Source organism: Carcharodon carcharias, chromosome 9, assembly GCF_017639515.1.
Source record: "Carcharodon carcharias isolate sCarCar2 chromosome 9, sCarCar2.pri, whole genome shotgun sequence".
In the NCBI taxonomy this organism is placed as follows: domain Eukaryota; kingdom Metazoa; phylum Chordata; class Chondrichthyes; order Lamniformes; family Lamnidae; genus Carcharodon; species Carcharodon carcharias.
This window is the reverse complement of record NC_054475.1, coordinates 46,569,578-46,592,487: the sequence shown is the minus strand read 5'-3', so window position 1 is coordinate 46,592,487 and position 22,910 is coordinate 46,569,578. Positions and strand designations below refer to the sequence as shown.

Here is a 22,910-nt window from a genome sequence, read left to right as displayed (position 1 = left end):
TGCACTGCGATTTAAATAACGCATTGTTGCTCCACCACTTGACCCTTGCAGGAAAAAGATCCAGTGCTACAGAATTACAGACTGTTCAACAACAATGTTAGCTAAATCTATCACTTGTGCCTTTTACAATTTTGTGTAGTTGGTTCCTCCTGCCATCACTTCTAGTACATTTTTCTTGATATTTTTTGCATCCTATGCTAGATTGTATTTTTTTTTGTCAAATCCATTTCATTGGTAGCGTGATAATTCCTTAAAGAAGAATTATTTGTGCATTCATATTGTCACTTGGCATTTTAATTACAATGAATTATGATGCATGGCTTCCTTGCATTTAATTAACCACACCTGATGATGTAATGTGGTAACTCTTTCGAGTACAAACCTGTTTCCATCTGTTTCAGATGAAGTTACATTGTTTCATAGTTTGCCATTGTGAGATTTGAACTCTTGATTTTTTTATATATATATAAGCCTCAACTGTAACTCTTTCGAGTACAAACCTGTTTCCATCTGTTTCAGATGAAGTTACATTGTTTCATAGTTTGCCATTGTGAGATTTGAACTCTTGACCTTGGGGTTACAAACCCAGTACCATAACCACTTGGCTATTTAGGCCAAGCAAAGCCTACTGCACCTGGTATTCCCAGGCAGTCTCCCATCCAAGTACTAACCAGGCCTGAGTCTGCTTAGCTTCCGAAATCAGACTAGATCGGGCGTGTTCAGACTAGTATGGCCGTAGACTAACCCATTTCCATCTGTTTCAGATGAAGTTACATTGTTTCATAGTTTGCCATTGTGAGAGTTGAACTCTTGATCTTGGGGTTACAAACCCAGTACCATAACCACTTGGCTATTTAGGCCAAGCTCATGTAATGTGGTAAGGCAGCCTTCTGTCTAAGAAGACAATAGCTTGCACCATAGTGGTGAATTCTGTGTTGACATTACCTGTGTCTCAGGGGCCCCATTCTGGCATGGCAGTCTTTGGCACATTTGCTGCAGAGGAAGACAGTGTGCTAAGAAAGTGCAGGATTCGCTGGCCTCTGTTTTCTCTGGGCTCTCTGAGTTTTTCGTTTCTGCTTGCCTCTTCCATTGCCCTTCCAGTCAGTCTCCAGAGGTCACAGCTGTCAGCTACTGTCTCCCAGTTGTCAGTGTCAATGTCTGCCATCTTCATATCTTGCTTGCAGGTGTCCTTATAACAGGTTTCGATGCCCAGGAGGTTGTGACCCAGAGGCCAGTTCAACGTACCGAATGTCTTTGGTTATATGGCCAACGCCCATCCGATTAACTTGGCCAAGCCAGTGCGGATGTCATTGGCTTAGCAATGATTGTATGCTGATGAAATTCGCACACCTGTGGGACCTCCAATTTAGTGCTCTTGTCTTGCCAAGTGATGCCATGGATTTGTCTGAGACAGCGAAGATGGAAACCATTTGGCCTTTTCTCCTGCCTAGCATTTCTCCAGCTCTGACCACTGTAGAGGAATGTACTGAGGGCGCAGCCTTGGTAGACTCGCAATTTGATGTTCTTAGTCAGGTTGCTGCTGTTCCACAGTTTCTCACTCTACTTGGACTTAACTGCAGCTTTTGAGATCCCTGTGTTGATTTCAGCATCAAGTGACAGATCGTTGTAATTGTAGTGCCTAGATATGTGAAGCTAATGACCTCCAGCATCTCATTGTTGCCACACCACCATCTATCGACCAAGTGCTCATCAGAGTTGTTCTATGCAGGTATTGCTGCACTAGCATTCCACACTGAAGAACACCATCAGCCTCGGGAAGACAAATGTCATGGCCTATAGGATGTTGATGAAGCATGGTACAGCAGATTATTTGTTACAAACAGGTGCAATTGGCCCCTTGGTTATAAAGTCATGATGAATTGAAGTCTTTCATTCTCCTGAAGAGTGTCAGGACCTTTTTATTCTGTACAAACCCAATGACCCTGAGTGCAAAGTCCTTGCAGCAGAAACCTGGCTGTTGCTTGGCAAATGGTTTTAAATTCATTTGCTGGATTGGACTGAATGAAGTGCTGATTTCTGCTTCACAGATTATAAAGAAACGTCTCTTTGGCTTGACTGCCATGTAAGTTGCACTTTCTATTGTCTCTATAATGTTCATTATTTCTCTAGCTTCTATGTGCTTTTCTAAAAAAAATTATGACCTTTGTATTCTGATTAATTGCTACAACGATAGTTCTGTTGCTCTGAACATTTTCCTTTTGGCAAAAGTACAGACATCTACAAATTATTTTGCTTACTTGCTGGATTTTTTAAAATCTAGTACATTATCTGTCATGAAGCTTATATTTTCTTGTCATCTTTCTATTGCTCATTTGTGGAAAGCATGGAATGTCTTGAGGATAGGCTAATGGCCTGATTTATATTACTGACCAAGGTGGACAGTCTAAATCACTCGAGTCTTCCACTCCTTTTAGTACCTGTTGGATATACTACCTTTTCTGTCAGAGCTGATGAGCAATTTACTTCTGGTTGCTAGTTTATCTGAAAACATTTGAACTATTTAAAAGGCCGCAACCACTAGTTGCATCTGTCTTGCCAAACTCAGTTGGTTATTGTATCCACCGTGCCAATGAGTAGTTACACTACATTAATGCAAAGGGACATTGAGCAGTTGGCCCTGACTGCTGGCTTGGCTGTCATTTACTCTTTGTTTTTATTTATCCGTTCACAGGATTTGGGCGTCGCTGGCTAGGCCAGCATTTAATGTTCATCCTTAATTGCACTTGAGAAGGTGGTGGTAAGCTGCCTTCCTGAACTGCTGCAGTCTGTGGTGTTGGTGTACACACAGTGCTGTTAGGAAGGGAGTTCCCAGATTTTGACCCAGTGTCAGTAAAGGAATGGCAATATAGTTGCAAGTCACAATGGTGTGTGGCTTGGGGGGGAATGTGCAGGTGGTGGTGTTCCCATGTGTCTGCTGCCCTTGTCCTTCTAGGTGGTAGAGGTTGTGGGTTTGGAAGGTGCTGTTGAAGGAGCCTTGGTGAGTTGCTACAGTGCAACTTGTAGATAGTACACACAGCTGCCACTGTGTGTTGGTGATGGAGGGAGTGAATGCTTGTGGAGAGGGTACCATTCAAGCAGTCTGCTTTGTCCTGGATGGTGTCAAGCTTCTTGTGTTGTTGGAGCTGCACTCATCCAAGCCAATGGAGAGTCTTGCATCAGATTCCTGACTTGTGCTTTGTAGATGGTGGACAGGCTTGGGGGAGTCAGGTGAGTTACACACTGCAGAATTTCTAGCCTCTGACCTGCTATTTTAGCCACAACATTTATATGGCTGAAGAGTTCTGGTGAAGAGTCATACGGACTCAAAACGTTAACTGTATTCCTCTCCACAGATGCTGTTGGACCTGCTAAGTTTTTCCAGGTATTTTTGTTTTTGTTTCCAGCATCCACAGTTTTTTGCTTTTGTTTATATGGCTAGTCCAGTTCAATTTCTGGTCAATAGTAACCCCCAGGATGTTGATAACCCCCAGTGAGGGATTCAGTGGTGGTAATGCCATTAAATATCAAGGGGAGATGGTTAGATTCTCTCTTGTTGGAGATGGTCATCGCCTGGCACTTGTGTTGTGAGAATGTTACTTGTCACCTAGCGCAAACCTGAATGTTGTCCAGGTCATGTTGCATATGGGCATAGACTACTTAGCATCCGAGGATTTGCGAATGGTGCTGAACATTATGGAATTATAAGCAAACGTACCAATTCCTGACCCTTTATGATTGAGGGAAGATCATTAGGCTGAGGACACTACCCTGAGGAACTCCTGCAGCAATATCCTGGGACTGAGGGTGATTGGCCTCCGACAACCATCATCTTGTGCTAGGTATGACCCCAACTAGTGGAAGGTTTTCCCCTTGACTCACAACTTTAGTTTTGCTAGGGTTCCTCTCATGCCACACTGTCAAATGCTGCCTTGATGTCAAGGACAAATACACTCACCCCCTATCTGAAGTCCCACTCCTTTTTTGTTCATGTTTGGACCAAGACTGTAATGAAGTCAGGAGCTGAGTAGCTCTAGCGGAACCCAAACTATGCATCAGTGAGCAGGTTGTTGCTGAGTAAGTGCCGCTCGATAGCCAGTTGATAATCCCTTCCATCACTCTGACCAAGAGTAGACTGATGTGCCACTAATAGGCCTGGTTGGATTTTTCTTGCTTTTTGAGGACATCACATACCTGGGCAATTTTCCACGTTCCCGGGTAGAAGCCAGTGTTGTAGACTTACTGGAACAGCTTGGCTAAGAGCGCACCTAGTTCCGGAGCACAAGTCTTCAGTACTATTGCCGGAATGTTGTCAGGGCCCATAGCAGTATCCAGTGCCTTTTGCTGTTTCTTGATATCAAATGGAATGAATTAAATTGGCTGAGGACTGGCCTCTGTGATCCTGGGGACCTCAAGAGTAGGCCGTGGAGGATCATCCCCTCGGCACCTGCAAAAGCTTCAGCCTTGTCTTTTGCACTGTTCTGGGTTCCCCCATCATTGAGGATGGGAATATTTGTGGAACCTTCTTCTCCTGTTGGTTGTTTAATTGTCCACCACCATTCACGACTGGATGTGGCAATACTGCAGAGCTTAGATCTGATCCATTGGTTGTGGGATATTTTAACTTTGTCTGTTACCTGCTACTTCCACTATTTGGTTTGCAAGTAGTCCTATGTTGCAGCTTCAGCAGGCTGACACCTCATTTTCAGGTACGCCTGGTACAGCTCCACTCATGCCCTCCTCCACTCCTCAATGAACCAGACTTGACCCCTGCCTTGATGGCAGTGGTAGATTGGGGAATATATAGGCCATGTGGTGACACAATGTGGCTGAATATGGTTTTACTGCTGCTGATGAGCCACAGCGCCTCTTCGTTGCCCAATTTTGAGTTGCTACGTCTGTTTGAAATCTCTCCCATTTAGCACAGTGGGAGTGGCACACAATAAAAAGGAGGATATCCTCAATGTGAAGATGGCACTTTGGACTAGGACTGTGCAGTTGTCACTCCTGCCAATACTGTCGCAGACAAATGCATCTGCACCAGGTAGGTTTGGTGAGGATGAGGTCAGGTAGGCTTTTCCCTCTTAGCTACTAGACTGGGTTTGTGGCAGGGAGCCACGTCCTTGAAGATTTGGTCAATAGCGGTGCTATTGAGTCACTCTTATGATGGAGATTGAAGGCCCCCAACCAGAGAACATTGTGTGCTATTGCTGCCCTCAGTGCTTCTTCCAAGTGGTGTTCACCGTGGAGGAGTACTGATTTAATCAGCTAGGAATGGGCGGTAGGTGGTAATCAGGAGGTTTCCATTGCCCATCTTTGGCTTGATGCCACAAGACTTCGAGGCCTGGAGTCAATGTTGAGGACTCCAAAAGTAACTCCTTCCCAACTGGAAACCACTTTGCTGCCACCTCTGGTGGGTCTGTCCTGCCGGTTGGACAGGACCCACCCAGTGTTGGTGATGTCTGGGATTTTGTAAGGTTATTATTCAGTGAGCATGACTGTTGGGCTCTTGCTTCACTAGTCTTTTGGATATCTCCCCCAATTTTGGCACAAGTTCCCAGATATTCGTCAAGAGGCCTTGGCCAGGTTGACACAGCTGGGTTTGCTGTTGATGCTTCTGGCGCTGAGGCAGATGGCGGGATGTCCATCCAGTTTGATTCCTTTTTGTAGACTTGATATTACTGCGTGGTTTGCTAAGCTATTTCAGAGGGCATTTAAGAGTCAACCACATTGCTGTGGTGTCACATGTAGGCCAGACCAGGTAAGGATGGTAGATTTCCTTCCATAAAGGATGTTGGTGAACCAGATGGGTTTTTACAATTGACACTAGTTTTATGGGCACCATTGACCAGCTTTTAATGCCAGATTTATTAATTGAATTTAGATTCCACCGGCTGCCATGGTGGGATTTGAACCCATATTCCCCAGAGCAATAGCCTAGGCCTCTCAGATTGCTAGTCCAGTGACATTGCCACGACACCACTGCCTCCCCAAATCACAATCCCACGACTAGATGGTAATGACCTAGCTGATCTCCTTTTAAACCATCTTCTCACTGTAAAGTATTATTTAACTTGTAGCTGTTTTACGAATGCTGGATTTAGCAAGGATGTTTTAAAATGTCTCCTTTACTTGAAAGTGAAACAATGTTCTGGATAGGGAGATGGTAAACTTCTGCCTGGAGACAGTCCCTTGTCTTCTGCTTATCATAGGGGAACAAACCAAACCAAAACTATTGAAAATCAATTGACAATGTTCATGCCTTGACATTGAAGAAGGGACAGCTGTTTTTTGGGGACATGGACACAAAGGAATTAGTGCTGTATAGAGAAACAGCAGGATGAACTATTTTTTGTCAATAACTAATCTGAATGCTTGTAAAGAATGCTTTTCTATTCAAAAGGAAGGGGCAGGACTGATGGGACTTCTGGAGATTTAATGAACAAGGAGTCGCTGAGGTGGACTGCTTGTGAAAGTTGGTTCAGTCTGGGTGGAACTTTTTCAAGGAACACTAATATTCAGGCTGGTGTGGCAGGGAGATGTGAGCCTGTTGGAAAACTGGGAGTAACTTGGGACTTGATCTTTCTGGCTAAATATCTCCAGAAGTATAGCATAAAGTAAAAAAGGTGCATAAGACATATCTTGGTTGTGTTGACTCATGAGGAAGTGCCTTTTCTTTGTTTGTATGTTAGTTGCCTGTTAAGTAATGTTTTTCATCTATCTTGATTTTAGTTTGTTAAAGTAAAAGTCTTAAAACTTGACATCTTGACCTGCGGTTCTTTCTATCCGTCACCAGGCAATTGATCGTTTTTTAAAACGTATTTATCTCTCCAGGATCATAACAGCTGAAAGCAATTTAATTCTAAAAGGAATAAAATGCATTACTTGGTATGAATTGGTAGGGGTCCTGGGGGGTTGACCGAACTGAGAAGCCATCTCAAATCATTTAAGAAGCCTCACCCCCAGGCACCTTTCTCCCCCACTCTGAGATTCTATGCCTCAGGGAGTTAACAAATTCCTAGATGATATTCGCAATGCTTGGGACCCCCAAAACCAGCCATTGCTCCTTGGCCATGAGATCTCCTTTCCAAACAGTTCCTGAGACCAGACTTGGATTTCCAGGGACTTGGCATGAAACACAAGTTGACATTGACACCCGAGTCCAGTACTTGGAGGTCCTTTCGGTGCCATGGCCAGTACCTTTTGAGGCTTCTCAACTGCTGATATTGCTGGCCCCAGCAGTACAAATGGGCATAATACCCACAACAGTTTCCAGGCAGCAACAAGTTTCCCTTTTTCCTAGCATCACAGAACATTGGCCAAAAATGCCAATTTCTCCAAAATGTTGGCATTTCAGTAATGCTCCTAAACCCAAAGCTGTCTGAGTGGGGCGGGGGTGGTGGTGTCTGAGAGTTGATGGGGGGTTGTGTGTGAGGGGGTTGTGGGGGGTGGTTGAGTGGAAAGGCAGGGATGTTATTAATGGGGATTGGATGACCCAGTTAGGCTTGTTCTACATGCTCAGCTTTGTAATTATTGTTTAGGCATTGATTAGCAGGAGGGACACTTTGAAAGGTGGGATAACTTCTGATCTTGCTGCTTTTTTTCTCATTCACCCCCCATCTTAGAAGTACAATAATTTCCCCATGTCTCAGAAGTATGAGGAGACGGTGGTGTAGTCGTAATTTCACTGGACTAGTAATCCAGAGGCACAAGCTAATTTTCTGGGGACACAGGTTCAAATATCACCACAACAGCTGGTGGAATTTGAAGTCAATTAATAAATCTGGAATATAAAGCTACCCTCAGTAATGGTGACTGTGAAGCTGTTGATTGATTGTTTTTAAAAACCCATCTGGTTCACTCATACCCTTTTAAGGAAGGAAATCTGTCATCCGTAGCTGGTCTGGCCGACATGTGACTCCTGACCCACAGTAATGTGGCTGACTCTTAGCTGCTCTCTGAAATGGCTTAGCAAGCCACTCAGTTCAAGGGCAATTGGGGATGGGCAACAAATGCTGGCCTTGTCAGGTATACCCATATCCCATGAAAGAATAAAGAAAAAAAAGACCCTGTCAAAATTATCATCTAAGAATTTACCCATCCACTGTGGCTATTTAAAACTTTTATACCTGCTTTTAAAGTGCAACAACGTACACATACTAGATCAATTCTGTCAAAGATGAACATTTTTTAAAAAGCAATACACACCTATTAAGCAAATAGATGATATCCCACACTTAATGCAGATGGATATTAGCCAGGATAGCGTATATGTCAGCAGCTCTTCACAGTTGCTAAATGTTCAACTTACTAAGATTTTAATGGGTAATGCAACTTAAATCTCTATCTTGGCAGCTCTATCTTTACTGGATTGAAAGCTTAACAATATGCAAATTAAATAAGTGGTACCTGCAAAATTTTCAACTTACATATACCAGTTTGACACAGAGATTGGAGTGTGTAGATAATTGCACAATAGAAAATTTAAACTCCAAAAGACAAGTATCCAGCCTTTCAGACTAGGACCACATGTGGCTACTGCTTATTGCCTGATTTTTTTTGGTTTGAATTGACAGTTAAATCCAGCTCACACTTTAGCTTCTGAGGTACCCAGAATAAGCACTTGTGCAAACCACAAATGTGAAAGCTTACAGTTCCGACCCAGTATTTGCTTCTGAGCAGGATAAAGTAATCCTGTTAAAGTTTCAGGTTTTCACACACTCATCAACGCCACTTTGGTGACCTACTTAGTTGTCAGTCTTTGAAACGTGGATCAAACTACTCCCCGCCACCAAGACCATCATCTGGTTTGAAAGTACAACCTAGTTTCATACTGGTGAGTGAGGCTTTCTACCTGCTGTTTTCGGAATACGGCAGCTGTTTTCAGTCATAGTGTGAAAACATTTGCCAAGTAAATCTGGAAAGTTGAAATAAAAACAAAAAAGTGCTGGAAATGTTCTGGCCTAGCAAGATCAGTGGAGAGAGAAACAAAGTCAGTGTTTCAGGTCAATGCTTTTCTCCCTCTGCTGCTGTTGTTGTTGTTGTTGTTGTTGTGCTACAGCAATAGTTTGTGTTATGAAGTTGGAATCAAATGTTGCATTTGACTTTCCTCACGTTTGTCGGAGTCTGATTACAGTTTAAACAGAGTTGAGAATTTCAATCTAAATTAATATTTAATGTGTAATGTTGTGGTTTTAAAGTGGCTTTCTGCAAATTCCATTAGGTTCTCTTTTTAACTTGTCCTTTCCAAAGTTCAAACTCCTGGTGAGAAAAGTTTCCTTGAGTAGAGCAGCTCTTCTGTGCCTTGCTAGATTACCATTTTTCATTAGAGTCTTGACAGTGCTGGCAACTATAGGGTGCACACCTTAAGAATCCAGAGCTGGTATTGACATACATGTATTTCTAGCAGTGAGTGCATGGTGGCTTAGTGTGAACAAGATGATGAGGTCCAGTGTAACCCAATGCATGGGCTCTATGAATCACAATTAGCAATGTTGGGACAAAAATAATAGTGGGGAGAAGTTGGAGTTAGGTGGAAGTCTTGGAAGTATTTTTAAGATTATTAGGTTAAAAAGCTTGGAGGGGAATAAAACCCATGTTTAACACGGTGCTGCAGCAGAAATTCTTAAATTGATGGAAGAGGGAGGATTACCTAAAATGTTAATACAACTTCCTCTTCACAGATGCTGCCTGACCTGCTGAGTATTTCTGGCATTTTGTTTATATTTCAACCGTGGCACTATAAATGGTTCACATTGCACAAAGAATACATGATGAATACATTTAAAAGTAAAATCACTAGCAAAGAATTAAATAAACTCTAAAATGATTGTCAATTTAACTTTGGTATTCACAGGTCACTACTCGACTAATTGGCTTCTATTAAATTGGCCTTCAGTTATTACTTTGAGACTTAAACCTCAAGTAGATGCTGCATGTTACTAATACTTAGCACATTGAGTTGATAACACAAGGTGTACAGTCCAAGAGAACTGGAACATTCTGTCAAGCTGCACACATCCTTTTTTTCTCAACATGTGCATTGACATTTAAATGTGATATGTGAACTGCAGTAATTAACAATTTAAGAGATTTGGCATGTCAAATCACATTGCAGCAATGCACAGCTGACTTGGACTAGTTTTCTACATTTCAATTTTTATTGAAACAACATTTAAAAACATTGTTAAACTGAAAGCTCATGAGACTTTCTTGTGGAATAAAAAGTGCTGCAACTTATTTTCACTTCTGCTTTTTTCACAATAATCTTTAACAGGAGCTTTCCGGACACCATCTAGAAAGATGAGGGCAGTAGGCACGTTGGACACAATCACGTACAAGCCACATGCCATCCCAACCTGGATAAATATCAGTGTTATTTCATAATCACTAGGCCTAACTTGGAAAACCTTAAGTAACAGCACTATGTCGGTTGCTTCATATGGACTGCAGTGGCTCAAGGAGATGGCTCGTCGCATTTTAAAGGCCAATTTGGGTTTGCTAACTCTAGTTAGACATATTCCTGGAGATGTTGGCAGAAGTGGTGTCATGGAAAGCCGGCGGCATGGTGGTGAGCAGGTTGTAAGGCAGCTTGAGAGAGGAAAGCAAACCAACTTTAATTAGGCAAACAGGATGAATTTGCAACAAAGGTGAAGAATGATTGAAGTTTAGTAGGGGGGCGGGGAAGCTTTATTCATTTTTAAGGAGCTCGATGCAAGATCCGACACCATGGTTTCAAACATATTAAAATCTGTGAAAAGTTGCATTGGAGCTGCTCTTTCAACATTACACCCCTGCCTTCTGGATTGTCATTGTAAAATCCCTCCACCTTGCATCCAACATCCCTGTTTCAAAAGCCTCCTGAAAAATGTTTCTCAAATTGCTCTTTTGGGTCCATTTTTTAATTCTGTTCTGCCTATTTTTTTTATTATTCATTCATGAGATGTGGGATTTGCAGGCTGGGCCAGTATTTATTGCCCACCCCTAGTTGTCCTTGAGAAGGTGGTAGTGAGCTGCCGCCTTGAACCACTGCAGTCCATGTGGTGTAGGTACACCCATAGTGCTGTTAGGAAGAGTTCCAGGATTTTGACCCAGTGACAGTGAAGGAACGGCAATATATTTCCAAGTCAGGATGGTGAGTGACTTGGAGAGTCAAGAGAGATTTCCCTTCCATTCTGTGGCCCCCTTCTGGGCCTCCTTCCAAAATGAGTGATTATGCTATGTAAATTTGAAGATGTTTCTGCAAAGCTTGACAAAACACTAATAATGCATGTCTGTCTTTGTACAGCTCACTTAACTGTATACAAAACTTGGATGCAAATTGGCAAAACCATTTGTAGAATCATAACTCTTTACTGCCATTTGGTCTATTGAACTTGTGCTGGTGCTCACCTACCCATCTTGTCCTTATTCCAAATCCTGTTGCATTTTCTTAAGTATCAACCCACTTTCTCACTTGAAAGTAGAATCTGTATTAACTTTTAACACTCGAGATGGATACCATTTAAATATCAACTGCTTCAAATTTTTGTTTTCTGTGCATGTGCTTGTAGTTGACTTCTGTTTTCTTCCTGTCCTCTTATTTATTTCCCAGGGTCATAAATCTGCCCATCTCTGGCATATTGGAGGCTGGCTGACTTCCACTAAAGCTCCCCATGTGCCTTGCTATTTGTAGGCAAACGTCTTTTCAATCAAAGTTGCACAACAAGCAGGGAACCAACACTTCTGTACCAGCACATAACGAGCATTGTAAAATGTGTGGCAAACAGTTAACCACTGCACAATAGGGATGCAAAGTTAATGTGTGTGGATGCAAGCCACTATCAAAACGTTCTTCACGTATGAAGGACAAATGTAATGAACTGTATGTTGATCATTAAATGAAGTTTCTCAGAATATTTAAGATGTTAGGTTTTTTTATGCATCCTTTGAAAGATTTGTGCACAACTCTTTTCCCTTGAAGGCTGGAATGTCTGCCAAATTTCACTTGTGTTATGGACAGGGGAGAGAAGCAAACCTGAATTGCTTTATTTTCTCGCTGTCTGTTTGTAAGCAGAGATGTTTTAATTTTTGGAATGAGCTCTGGCATATTCCCCCCCAACCTTTTAATTTGTTCAGTCAATTCTTAAAGTGACTTGCTGCAAGTTAAATCAAAAGTATTGTTTATTCATACATTCAAACCCAGGGGTTGGCCACAACTTCTTGCACGCGCGCGCACGCACACACACACACACACACACACGCGCACACACAGACACATGCATTCACAAGATAGAAAGAGGAGTTTTTACAACCATGAATAACTGAAGAAGAACTGCACAAATGCATATCAATTGTTATGGATATCAATTGAGTCCAGAATCCAGTGAGGATTCCTTCACAGAGGAATTACTGTTCAGGCAGGTTCAACTATCTGAAACAGGAACTACAGAATTATGATGATGCAGCGAGATGAGTTTGGTATACAAAGACTTGGTCTGTTCAGCAGGTGATGGCAGAAATCTTCCAGAGAAACAGGTTTTGAAGAAGCTTAGACTTGATGCAAGCTGTTAGTCAGCCTGGAGTCCTGCTGTGGTGCTTTGCAGGCTGGATGTTAAACCGCAGAGTTGCGAGTCTAGTAGTACGGTATTAAAACTTTCCAAAGGCCAGAAGCTTAGGTCATGTGATGTTGCCCATTAATGAGTCAGTTGCAGACCAGCAAGGAGTTTTTATGCCTCTGGTCGAAATCCATTGTTCACTTTAGGAGATAGATGGTGCCTATTAGTGCCTCTGCAGATATAAAGAGTTCCAATGGATCTCCCTTTGTTATTGGACCAGGCTGGAGGGAGAGATTGTCTGCTAGTCCCTGGTTTAATTGCTTGTAATGTGTCCTCACAATGAAAGGTGTGAGATTCCACAAGTATGAGAGTTGAGCGCTTGTCCTGTAACTGCTGTTGGAAATTTCCAGAAACTGTAGCCAACTTGTGAATCATGTGACCTGTAGTCCATCTTTTGGTTCAGCAAAGTCCACTTTTTAAATAAGTGAAAAAGTAAGTTTTGATTTTAAACAGTTTCTGATCTTCTATGTCTTGGTTGCGTGACACTTGAAATTTGATGCACAAATTCTAGAGGGTAACCATTTTGAAGGATGTGATGTCTTTCGCCGAATTGTTTTATTCTCTTTCCAGGCCCATTATTCTGAATGGAACATGAGAAACAGCTCCAATTGTGACTTTGGCCATCCAAGTCAGACCATCACCCATATACTGAACATCTACCCCTGAGACATCCATTCCTGTGGCATCACAACCATTCATACTGCATCATCTAAAGCTGTTGAATGGGTTGTTAACCTTGACATCGAACTATAATTGCTTCCCCAGCCATACAAAAAATAGAGATTAATTGTGACTCTTCCCCTTTTTGTTTTTAGTAGCAAATCCATACAGTTAGTTTCAGTACAATTTTACAGCCTCCCATCTTGTGTGTTTCAGCTTGTTTCCAATTCAGTAAAACTTTTGCCAAGTCATTCAGTTGCTTGTTGGTTAGAATTAACTTAGTAAAGAAGTGCACCAGGCACTTTAAATTCTTGATCCATTTGAAAATGCACAGATGTTCTGTAGTTGAAAATTATAGGGCAAAATTGGTAGCAAGTCCCTGTCTTGGATTGACACAAATAATGTGTGTTCCTATACTCGACCCTCCCACCCACCCCAGAGGGAAGACAATCAGTTGCACCTCCAATGTAATTTTTCTCTAAATGCAGCCTGTATGTTAATGTAGTACTTACCTCTGGTAGACTGCAATCTCCATATAACCACAATTGACTTGCATGAAGTATATCTAACTTCTGGTTTATTGTAGAGACGTTGTAGTAATCTCACTGAAGGAGAATGAACTCCAACATCGGTGTCGCTCCTTGTTGTACTGGGTTGGTAACAACTTCAGAAGTTTTTGCCTACTCTCCAAGAAAGTTCTGTATTTCATTCCAAAAGATGAAGAATAATGGAATTTGTCACTTACATTGCAACAGTTGCCCTATTTGCCCAATATTAAGGTTATATTTTTATTAACTGATATGTCACAGTAAATTTTGAATTCTGTTACTCCTAACTAGTTACCTGGCAGGGAAAGATTGTGCTTCAATATTTGGTATGCTAGATATCACTTTCTAATCACAGCTCTGTTGATTGCAAAGCAAGTATGAATTGGGCAACAAATATTGCTTGGTTTCTCCTGAAATTTCTCAGATTAAATGAATTATCACTTATTCATACCAATGGCTGAGTTTTGCACCAGAGGTGCTGGGGTGGAAAGGAGTTCAGGAAGCCATTGTATTAATTCAGTAAGTGAGATCCAATGACACGGCACGTTTTTCTGCTTTCCTAAATGTCACTTTTCTAATTGGAAGTGCATAAGCAGGATATCTTTTAGTGCCATGCAGCATTGGGCAGTCCTATTTGTGTACTGCAGCTCATGTGGGGGTAGCTTTTAGAGTTCTGGGCCATTGCAAGCCTCCACATTGTTTGAGTTATAGTGCAGATTCTAGTCCAAGTTGGTATCCGTAGTTGAGTACTACACTTTTTTTTAAACCTGTGGAGACTGCAATTTCCGGAAGCTTGAATAATGTCAGCTGCCGTTATTCCTTTCGCAACTGCTGTCAATTCTTAATAAAGCTGTTTAATTAGTTTGTTGGCTATAAGACAGTATTACCTGTTTCTTTTTGAAGTTCAGGAGATCATGAGAACTTGGGCCTACAGTAACTTGGGTTTCGGTTGAACCAATAAGCAGCAATATCCCGTAAGAGTTTGACCTTGCATGTACAATTTTGTTTATAGAAACAAGGATTCATTTAGAAATGGAGCATTGGAGGAACTCAAAGGATTGGCAGCAAGGGTAATAAATAAGATTTAATAAAGTGGTTATTTTAAAGATTATGATAAAATGGATATAATTGGTTTGCTGTTTTGATAAGTTACAGCTGCATTTTTGAATTTTTTGTTTTCCTAACAGTTTATTTTCCTCATTCCATTCTCTGTTTCTGGACCTTCCGAAGGGATCTAAGAGAGACCAGGCTGTAATAGCTTGTTTGTATTATTCCTATCCTAGAATAAACTGCTGTGATGTTAGATTACCTAATGGCATTTGTGGTTTGTACTGCACTTAAAATTACTGATAGAAGTACATGTCAGTCAGACATGAAGTGCAGGAATTGCATTGTACAGTTTGCATAACAACAAAAAATTACTCTAGGTATATTCTCAATCCCTAGCTTGTTTAGAATGGAGATTGGTAATGGTGTTGCTTTTGTATTGTGAGTATTAGTTTAAAGGGGAACATGTTTTTCAATTGGCATTTATTGCTTAAAAGCACCAGTGAATAAACATATTACAAAGCTATCTGTCTAGAGTGCTGCAGCAGGGTAAGAACACAGCACATGTACAAGGAGCTGTGCAATACAATTAAGAGACAGAAAACGGAAGACCGGGTTAGATCAGGGATTGCGAATTAGGCAGTTCTCCTGCAATGCTTCAGTTTTGCCAGAACCGACCAGGCCATTTTAATGAGGTTTATTAACCTTGGGGGAATCTGTGTCACCAAGACTGTCATGATCTTGTGAAGGAGGTTCTGCAGATCTGTGCCTTTTGTGTGATGATTGTCTCTGGGGAACTCTGAAGGAGTGGAGTGACTGTTGTAGGTGACGAGGATTAAATCCATTGAGTTTGAAAAGGGAGAAATCTGACATACTGTAGGCTGAGTTGGAAAGACTGAGATTACATGTCGTGCCACATTTGTGTGGGATTGATGTGTATCCTTATCTCGATATTCTTTGCGTCTGCTATTCCATGTGTAATTTATGGTTTTTACCAACTGTAATTTTCAATTCAATGATTCTGATTCATGTTGAAGTACAAGTCACAACTGAAATTTTGTTGATAATTTCTTCATTTGGGGTTTGTGTGGTAAATTTGATTACTTTGATTTACGATTCTCCAACAGGGATTGTAGCACTGTTGTTGCATATGATCCATTTCAGTTGGGCAGGCTGCCCATGTAATATGGTTGCCATGTGTGCTGTGTACATATCTCTCCTACCCCCACTCACTGTGATATAATAGTTTCTATAGGAAACTGTAAGGAAAAGCAGCGCTGAATCTCCAGCTCGGTCAGTTGTGGTGCTACTGAGTCAATTTTGGTGATTAACATTGAAGTCCCCCACCCAGAGTATATTCTGTGCCACCCTCAGTGATGTTCAACATGGGGCAGCACTGATTCATCAACTGAGGCAGGGCAGTACATGGTAATCTGGACTGCAGATGTCATGAGACTTCATGGGGGTCAGGGCCAATGCTGAGGACTCCCAGGATAACTCCCTTCCGACTGTATATCACTTGTGCCGCCACCTCCATTTCCAGTGCCTAGGACAATGCCGCGTGGTCCGCCCACTGAGACTTTGTTGAGTTTTGATACGACTGAGTGGCTGTCTGCATAGAATCATCCACATTGTGTGGGTCTGGAGTCGCTTGTAGGCCAGACCAGATAAGGACGGTAGATTTCATTAGTGAACCAGATGGGTTTTTACAACAATCAACAATGCTTTCATGGTCATCATTAGACTTTTGATTCCAGATTTTTATGGAATTCAAATGCCACCATCTGCCATGGCGAGTCGCCAGAGTTTAACCCAGGGTCTCTGGATTATCAGTCAAGCGACAATACCACTATGCCTTCGCCTCCCTGACAGAGACTGCTATTTGACTCAGCACGTTTGTGTCAGCTTTTTGAAATAGCTATCCAAATAGTCCCACTCCCCTACTCTTTCTATTTTAAAGGTAAAATCTTGTAGCTTTTCAGAAATGCTGTTAACAGTTGGCTGCACTAATGTTTCCCAGCTGACAGGAGCAATGATATCTCTCGGAATATTTCTTTATATATGGATTTGTACATGTTTTTTGGGAGAAAGATGTTGCAGCACAGTGACTCCAAATTGCATTTACTTTTAAGTTGGAAGAACTTTTTCCTCAGCTGACTGAGTCTCTCACATTATAGGGTGGAGCACATGTGGAATATAATCAGTTAGTCATGCATGTTTAACCAAGAATGTGCCAGTCATCTTGAAAGAATGTCTTATTTCCATTTCTTTTCTCTTTCCAGCTTGGGATTCAAATGCTGATAGTGCATTTTCAACTCTTAACCCTATAAACAAACAAATCACAGATTACACACTTCATAGTTTAAGTATTAAGTCACATCTCAATATCTGTGTGCTCATATATCTTTGTCTCTAATGAAACTGATAGTTTGAATATAATTTATCTAAACAAATTATGTGAAATGCTCACTGGAGATGCAGAGCTGCTTACCTTTGTTAAGTCACAGCTAAAATATTTAACAAGGTAAAAGTTGATTATCTTTGCTTAGCAACATTGAATAGCCTGCTCTTTGCCTTCCGCTATTGAGAGTTTCTGAAATTGTTTTTCCAGTTTTTGCAATGGAAGTTGTTACTTTTTTTCTTCTTCCGTTTTCCTAAAAATGATCTTAAGTCTAACCCAAGTGGTGGTTGTACCTACTGTCATGATAACTTGGATACAAGATACTGTATGGTATATTCTGCCTTCCATATGTACAAGGTCACAGAGGTCAAATCACACATGGCAGCTGGGGGCAAAGATTGCTGAATCAGGTCAAATCTAACTGTTGTCAGGGAAAATCCACATGAACCCAAACAACGAATATTTTGCAGGTTATTAATCTGTGGAGTGCAAAATAATTAGATCCAAACTTCATTTTTTCTTTCCTTGGCTCAGGAACACAGAAACCAATTACAGCACCCCAATGTTGCCCTGATATCTGTTGACTAGCAACTGAAGAGGAATAGAATTTGAGATCTTGCTGATCTAATATCATGAGTTAGCAATATTGCCAATACATTTCCCCACTGCCACCAGGGTGCACAACATTTTCTATTTCAATCCAAAAGCCCCTTATTTCAGTTCATTTCCTTTCTGGGGAAAATGCCTGACAACTAGTACTAAACTCTAAATCTCTTAAAATTCCAGGAGCAAGCCAATGTGGTACACTGGAGCATGTTGAACCTTTGGTCCTCCCACATTGAGTCACAAGCTGTTATTCTGCCATTATGTCATAATTTAGTTAAGCTGGTTATATTTCAAAGATGTCATCTGAATTTCTATTTAATTGGCCATGCTTTGTGTGCATTTTAACCTTTCTCACGTCTGTGGAAATACTCAGAAGCTGTCTGTAGGTAAGAGCTTTTTAAAAAAAACCTTTATAAATGGTTAGTTTTAAATTTGTTGAACTTCTATCAATTTGAGATATGGCTTCTGCCATCTCTGGTTTTGTATTAGCCGTTGATACTACAGAGGGCATTCATGTAAAGTAATGAATGTTCCCTCTAAGGTTGTGCAGCTATTTGTCATGTACCACATGCTGTAATAAATGGGCTGCACACGATCGCAAGCTCGAGCGGGGAGAGACTGGGCTGAGCATTAAACCCTAACTGCAAAAGCATAAGCAGCTAGACAACGAGCAGAGAAAAATGCAGCTGTGATCGGAGGAGTTTTAAATGCAGGAGGGAGGGAATCTGATTAGAGGAGAAGCAAGAGCTCAAAAGGTGTAGCTTTGACTGGACACAGACGAACTGGAGGGGGGAGCGGGTGTGTCCTAGAATGACAAGGTTGGAAAGTGAGGGGCCAATCAAGGCCTCTGAATCCTGCAATAGACTGAGTTTCAGAGGGTGAGAACACTCCAAATTCACAGGTCAAAGGTTGTCGGATGGGGGAGAGACACTAGAAAACGCCCAATAGTCAATCAGCCTGTGAGGAGAGATGAAGGCAGATTTGAACTAAATGAAGGCATGGGAGTAGACTCGCGAAGTGTCTGGCTGCCAGCCCTAGATTAAGACCGAGATTTGGGAATGCTCGCCATTCGGCAACTGAAGATGGTTGATGAGAAGAAATCAGCTCCCAAGAAGGGAGCCAAGAAAACCTTCAAGAAACCGTCAGTAAATGGCGGCAAGAAGCAGTGAAGGTCAAGGAAGGAGAGTTACTCCATCTACACCTACAAAGTGATGAAGCAGGCTCTCCCCAACACCAGCATCTCCTGCAAGGCCATGAGCATCATGGGTGAGGCTTCCCACCTGGATTATTACAACAAGCATAGCACCATCAGCTCCAGGAAGATCCAGACCGCTGTGCGTCTGCTGCTGCCTGGGGAACTGGCCAAGCACACCATGTCGGAAGGGACAAAGGTGGTGACCAAGTGCACTAGCTCCAAGTAAAGGACAACAGCTCTCAATGTCCCAGATCAGAATGCAACCTCTTGCTGTCCCCTATCTATGCAAGTGTCCATGCTGCCATCCAATAAAATATTTACTAACAAACCTCCTTTCCCAGTTCCTGACAATTGGGTGTAATAAGATTGACAAGTTGTGTTGGTGGGTTTCACTACATGTGAACATATGAATTTATAATGGAAAGAGCTGACAAAGACGTGTGTGCCAATGTAAGTTTTTTAAACTAGATAAAAGGGAACTTGCATTAAGGTAACTTATTTCATGGCCTCCAGAAATTCCTAAGTGCTTAACAACCAATGTAATCTGGCTGTAATGTAGGGAAATAATAGCTTGACCAAAACTAGGTTCACCCCACCCTTTATATAAAATCTCAATGGTGTGATCCTTGTTATAAAGCCTGATTTTTGACCACCCATTCTCAACTGCCATGTGATTTCAATACTTTTGTCCTCATTTTTGTCATTGCCTTCCAACTGTACACCAATCCCTTTCACCATGTACACGAAGACCCTTCAGTGCGGTTTAATAGCCATGAATGGTGTCTTGCTTAACTATTATAGCTACCAACCCCTTTTTGAAGTCTTTGAACTGAGATATTTCATCCTCAAGATAAAAGCAAAATACGTTGGATGCTGGAAATCTGAAACAAAAACAGAAAATGCTGGTAAAACTTACAGGTCTAACAGCATCTGCTGAGAGAAAAAGAGAGTTAACATTTCGAGTCCATATGACTTCGTCAGAGCTAAAGAGAAGTAAAAATATGATGAAATTTATACTATTTAAGGGGGGTGGAGCAGGTGAAACTTGATACAAAGCCAGTGACAGTTGAGGCAAAGGAGAGATTGACAAAGATGTCATGAACAAAAGGACAAAGGGGTGTTAATAGTAGTGGTACTGGCTAAAGGAGGTGCTGATGGTGGCATTAAGGTAAGAAAGTAGAATGTGATAATAGCAGGACAAGGGTAAGCACTCAGGAAAGAACAACATGACCAAGTGACAGATGGCCCTTGTAGGGTTGGGGCGGTGGGAAAAAAGATCGAAAATAAGACAAAAGATGGGGATAAAACGACGAATAAAAATTGAAAATAAATAAAAATAAGTGGATTAAAAAAATAAAGAAACTGAAATAAAAATGAATATTGAAGAAAGGGGATAAAAAGGGTGAGGATGGAGGAGAGAGCTCATGGCCCAAAGTTATAGAACTTAATGTTAAGTCTGAAAGGCTATAAAGTGCCTAATCGGAAGGTGAGGTGCTGTTCCTCCAGTTTGCATTGGGCTTCACTGGAACATTGCAGGAGGCCAAGGACAACATGTGGGCATGCGAGCAGGATGATGTGTTGAAATGGCAAGCAATGGATCATGCTTGTGGACAGACCGAAGGTGTTCCGCAAAGCGGTCACCGAATCTTCATCAGACCATTAACTCTGTATTTCCTCAACCTTGGCTCATTTGATATTCCCCATGTGCAATTGCTCTTCACTGATTTTAATTCTACCTTTCCCAACTGTATTCAGTACAATAGTTCCTCTTGGTGATTGACTTAGGTCTGGGGAAGGTGCATGTCTGTTTTAGCAGAAGGCCTGATGTGGACAGATTAATTTATTCAAAGCTTTCTGTTTACCTTCATAAGTATTTAACAATGTTAGACATGAGGCTTTGCTGTGGTGAAGTGGCTGCATAGGTCCTATGATCATTTGTGCAGATAACAATCCTAACTCGAACCTAGGGTAGTATACCAAATCTTTTGATGCTTAGGTTTGAACAACTTTGAAAAATTAATAAATAAGTGTGCTTAAGTGTAACTACCATGCCAGATTTTAAGTCAAGCAATAACTGGCCAAACTGTGGTGTCCAAATATTCAAGCTCTAATGTCACAAAAATTATAAGTTGTGTTATGTGAATGGAAGTGAGGAATTGGTCTGTGGGCCACAGTTCCAAGCAGCTGACAAATTTCTGGAGGGAGCTGTATTTCACAGGTTTTTGTAATGAGAACATATTTGGGTTTGATATACCCTGATATACTCAGTTTAGGAGCATGTTGATCTGTTTGGTAGATGAGGTTATGTGCAGAAGAAAAACTTGAATTAATATAACGCCTTCCATACCATCCAGGATTTTCACAACCATTCAAGTACTAATAACCAAGATGGTTGCATATTTGAGAATTAAAGCTTGGAAATGAACAGTTCGTGAGATTGGCTTCCTGCAACAATTTGAATTTTGTGTTGCTGAACTATCTTGCATAAATTGTTAGAACTGTTCAGATCCTTTCTGGTCAGTGTCTTAATCTTTGGAAGCAATTTTATCAAGTTTCTTACAACTATTTAAACTGTGGGTTTATAATTGGCTCCATGAATGATTGTTCTGGTTGGATATTGATTGTAATGACATTTGGTAGTGGGTCTGTCACTGATAGCTGTGCTAGCCTGTGTGTATTCAAGCCAGGTTGAGCACAGACCACTCTTCATTTCATGGACCTCACTACCTTGTCAGCAGAGGCAGGCCCAACAAACTATTGCAGAAAATGGGCTGCCCACCTGGACTCTTGGGTGTCATTTCTTCTTTCCATAAGAACGTGTGCAGTTTCATCAGTTACAAAGGAGCATCATGAGAGGCTTTCAGGATCAGGGTAAAGCAGAGCTGCGTCCTGGAGCCAACTCCCTTTGGCATATTTTTCTCCAACCTGCTAGTGTATGCTTTCAGCAACTCAAATGATAGTATCAGATGAGTCATGAATAGAGCCAATGGCAAGCTGCTCAACTTGGCAAGATTGTGCACCAAGACCAAAGTGCATAATGTCCTAGTTCATGAGTTGCTGTTTGCTGATGATGCAGCACTTGCACCAGCTTGCAGATTAGTTCTCCCAGGCCTGCAAGGAGTTTAATCTTCCTGATGCTGATTGTTAGTCCAAAGTTATGGGCCAGGAAGTAGAGACTCCAACTTCCATTAACGTCGACAACCTCGCCGTGGAGACCGTCAACAGCTTCACATAGCTTGGATCAACAATTGCCAGCAACCTGTCCCTTGATGCTGAAATCAGCACCAGGATTGCCAAGGCCATAGCTATCATCTCAAAATTGAGAAGTTGAATGTGGACTAACAGCAAATTAATTGAAATTACAAAGCTCCATGTGTGCTAGGCTTGTGTTCTCAGCACCCTCATTTACAGTGGCAAGGCACGGGCAACTTGCACAAGCCGAGAAAAGCAGCTGAATAACTTCCACCTCTACTGCCTCAGACGAGTATTGGGCATCTCCTGTCGAATGTGAAAATTTACCGCACAGGGATCCCCAGCCTGTTTACCACATTGAGTCAATGTTATGTGACATCCACGCAGCTCACATCTCCAAAGACATGCTCGATGGACGATGAGCTTGCTATCGGCACGAGACCAACAGGTCTCCCACTTCTGTGGTACAAGGATGCCTGCTACTGAGACTTCAAGTTGACCGGGATCAGAGTCATTGCATGGGAAGAACTCTTTCTGACTGGAGGCAAGCAGTTAGGAAGGGTGTGGAAAAAGAGGGCGAAAGAAATGACCAGATGGTGGAAAAGAGAACCCACCGGAAAAAAACATCAGTTGACCTCGGGCGTGTCAGCTGTAGTAGGGACTGCCAC

General features: G+C 41.8%; 1 protein-coding gene and 1 non-coding gene across 2 annotated transcripts in view; one reads left to right on the top strand and one right to left on the bottom strand.

Moving 5' to 3' along the window:
* Positions 1-22,910, top strand: part of uhrf1bp1 (UHRF1 binding protein 1) — a 159,549-nt gene that overhangs the window by 42,743 nt on the left and 93,896 nt on the right. The window lies entirely within an intron of this gene.
* LOC121282653 lies at positions 623-741 on the bottom strand. The gene has a single exon (XR_005944095.1). It is a non-coding gene; the product is annotated as a 5S ribosomal RNA (ribosomal RNA).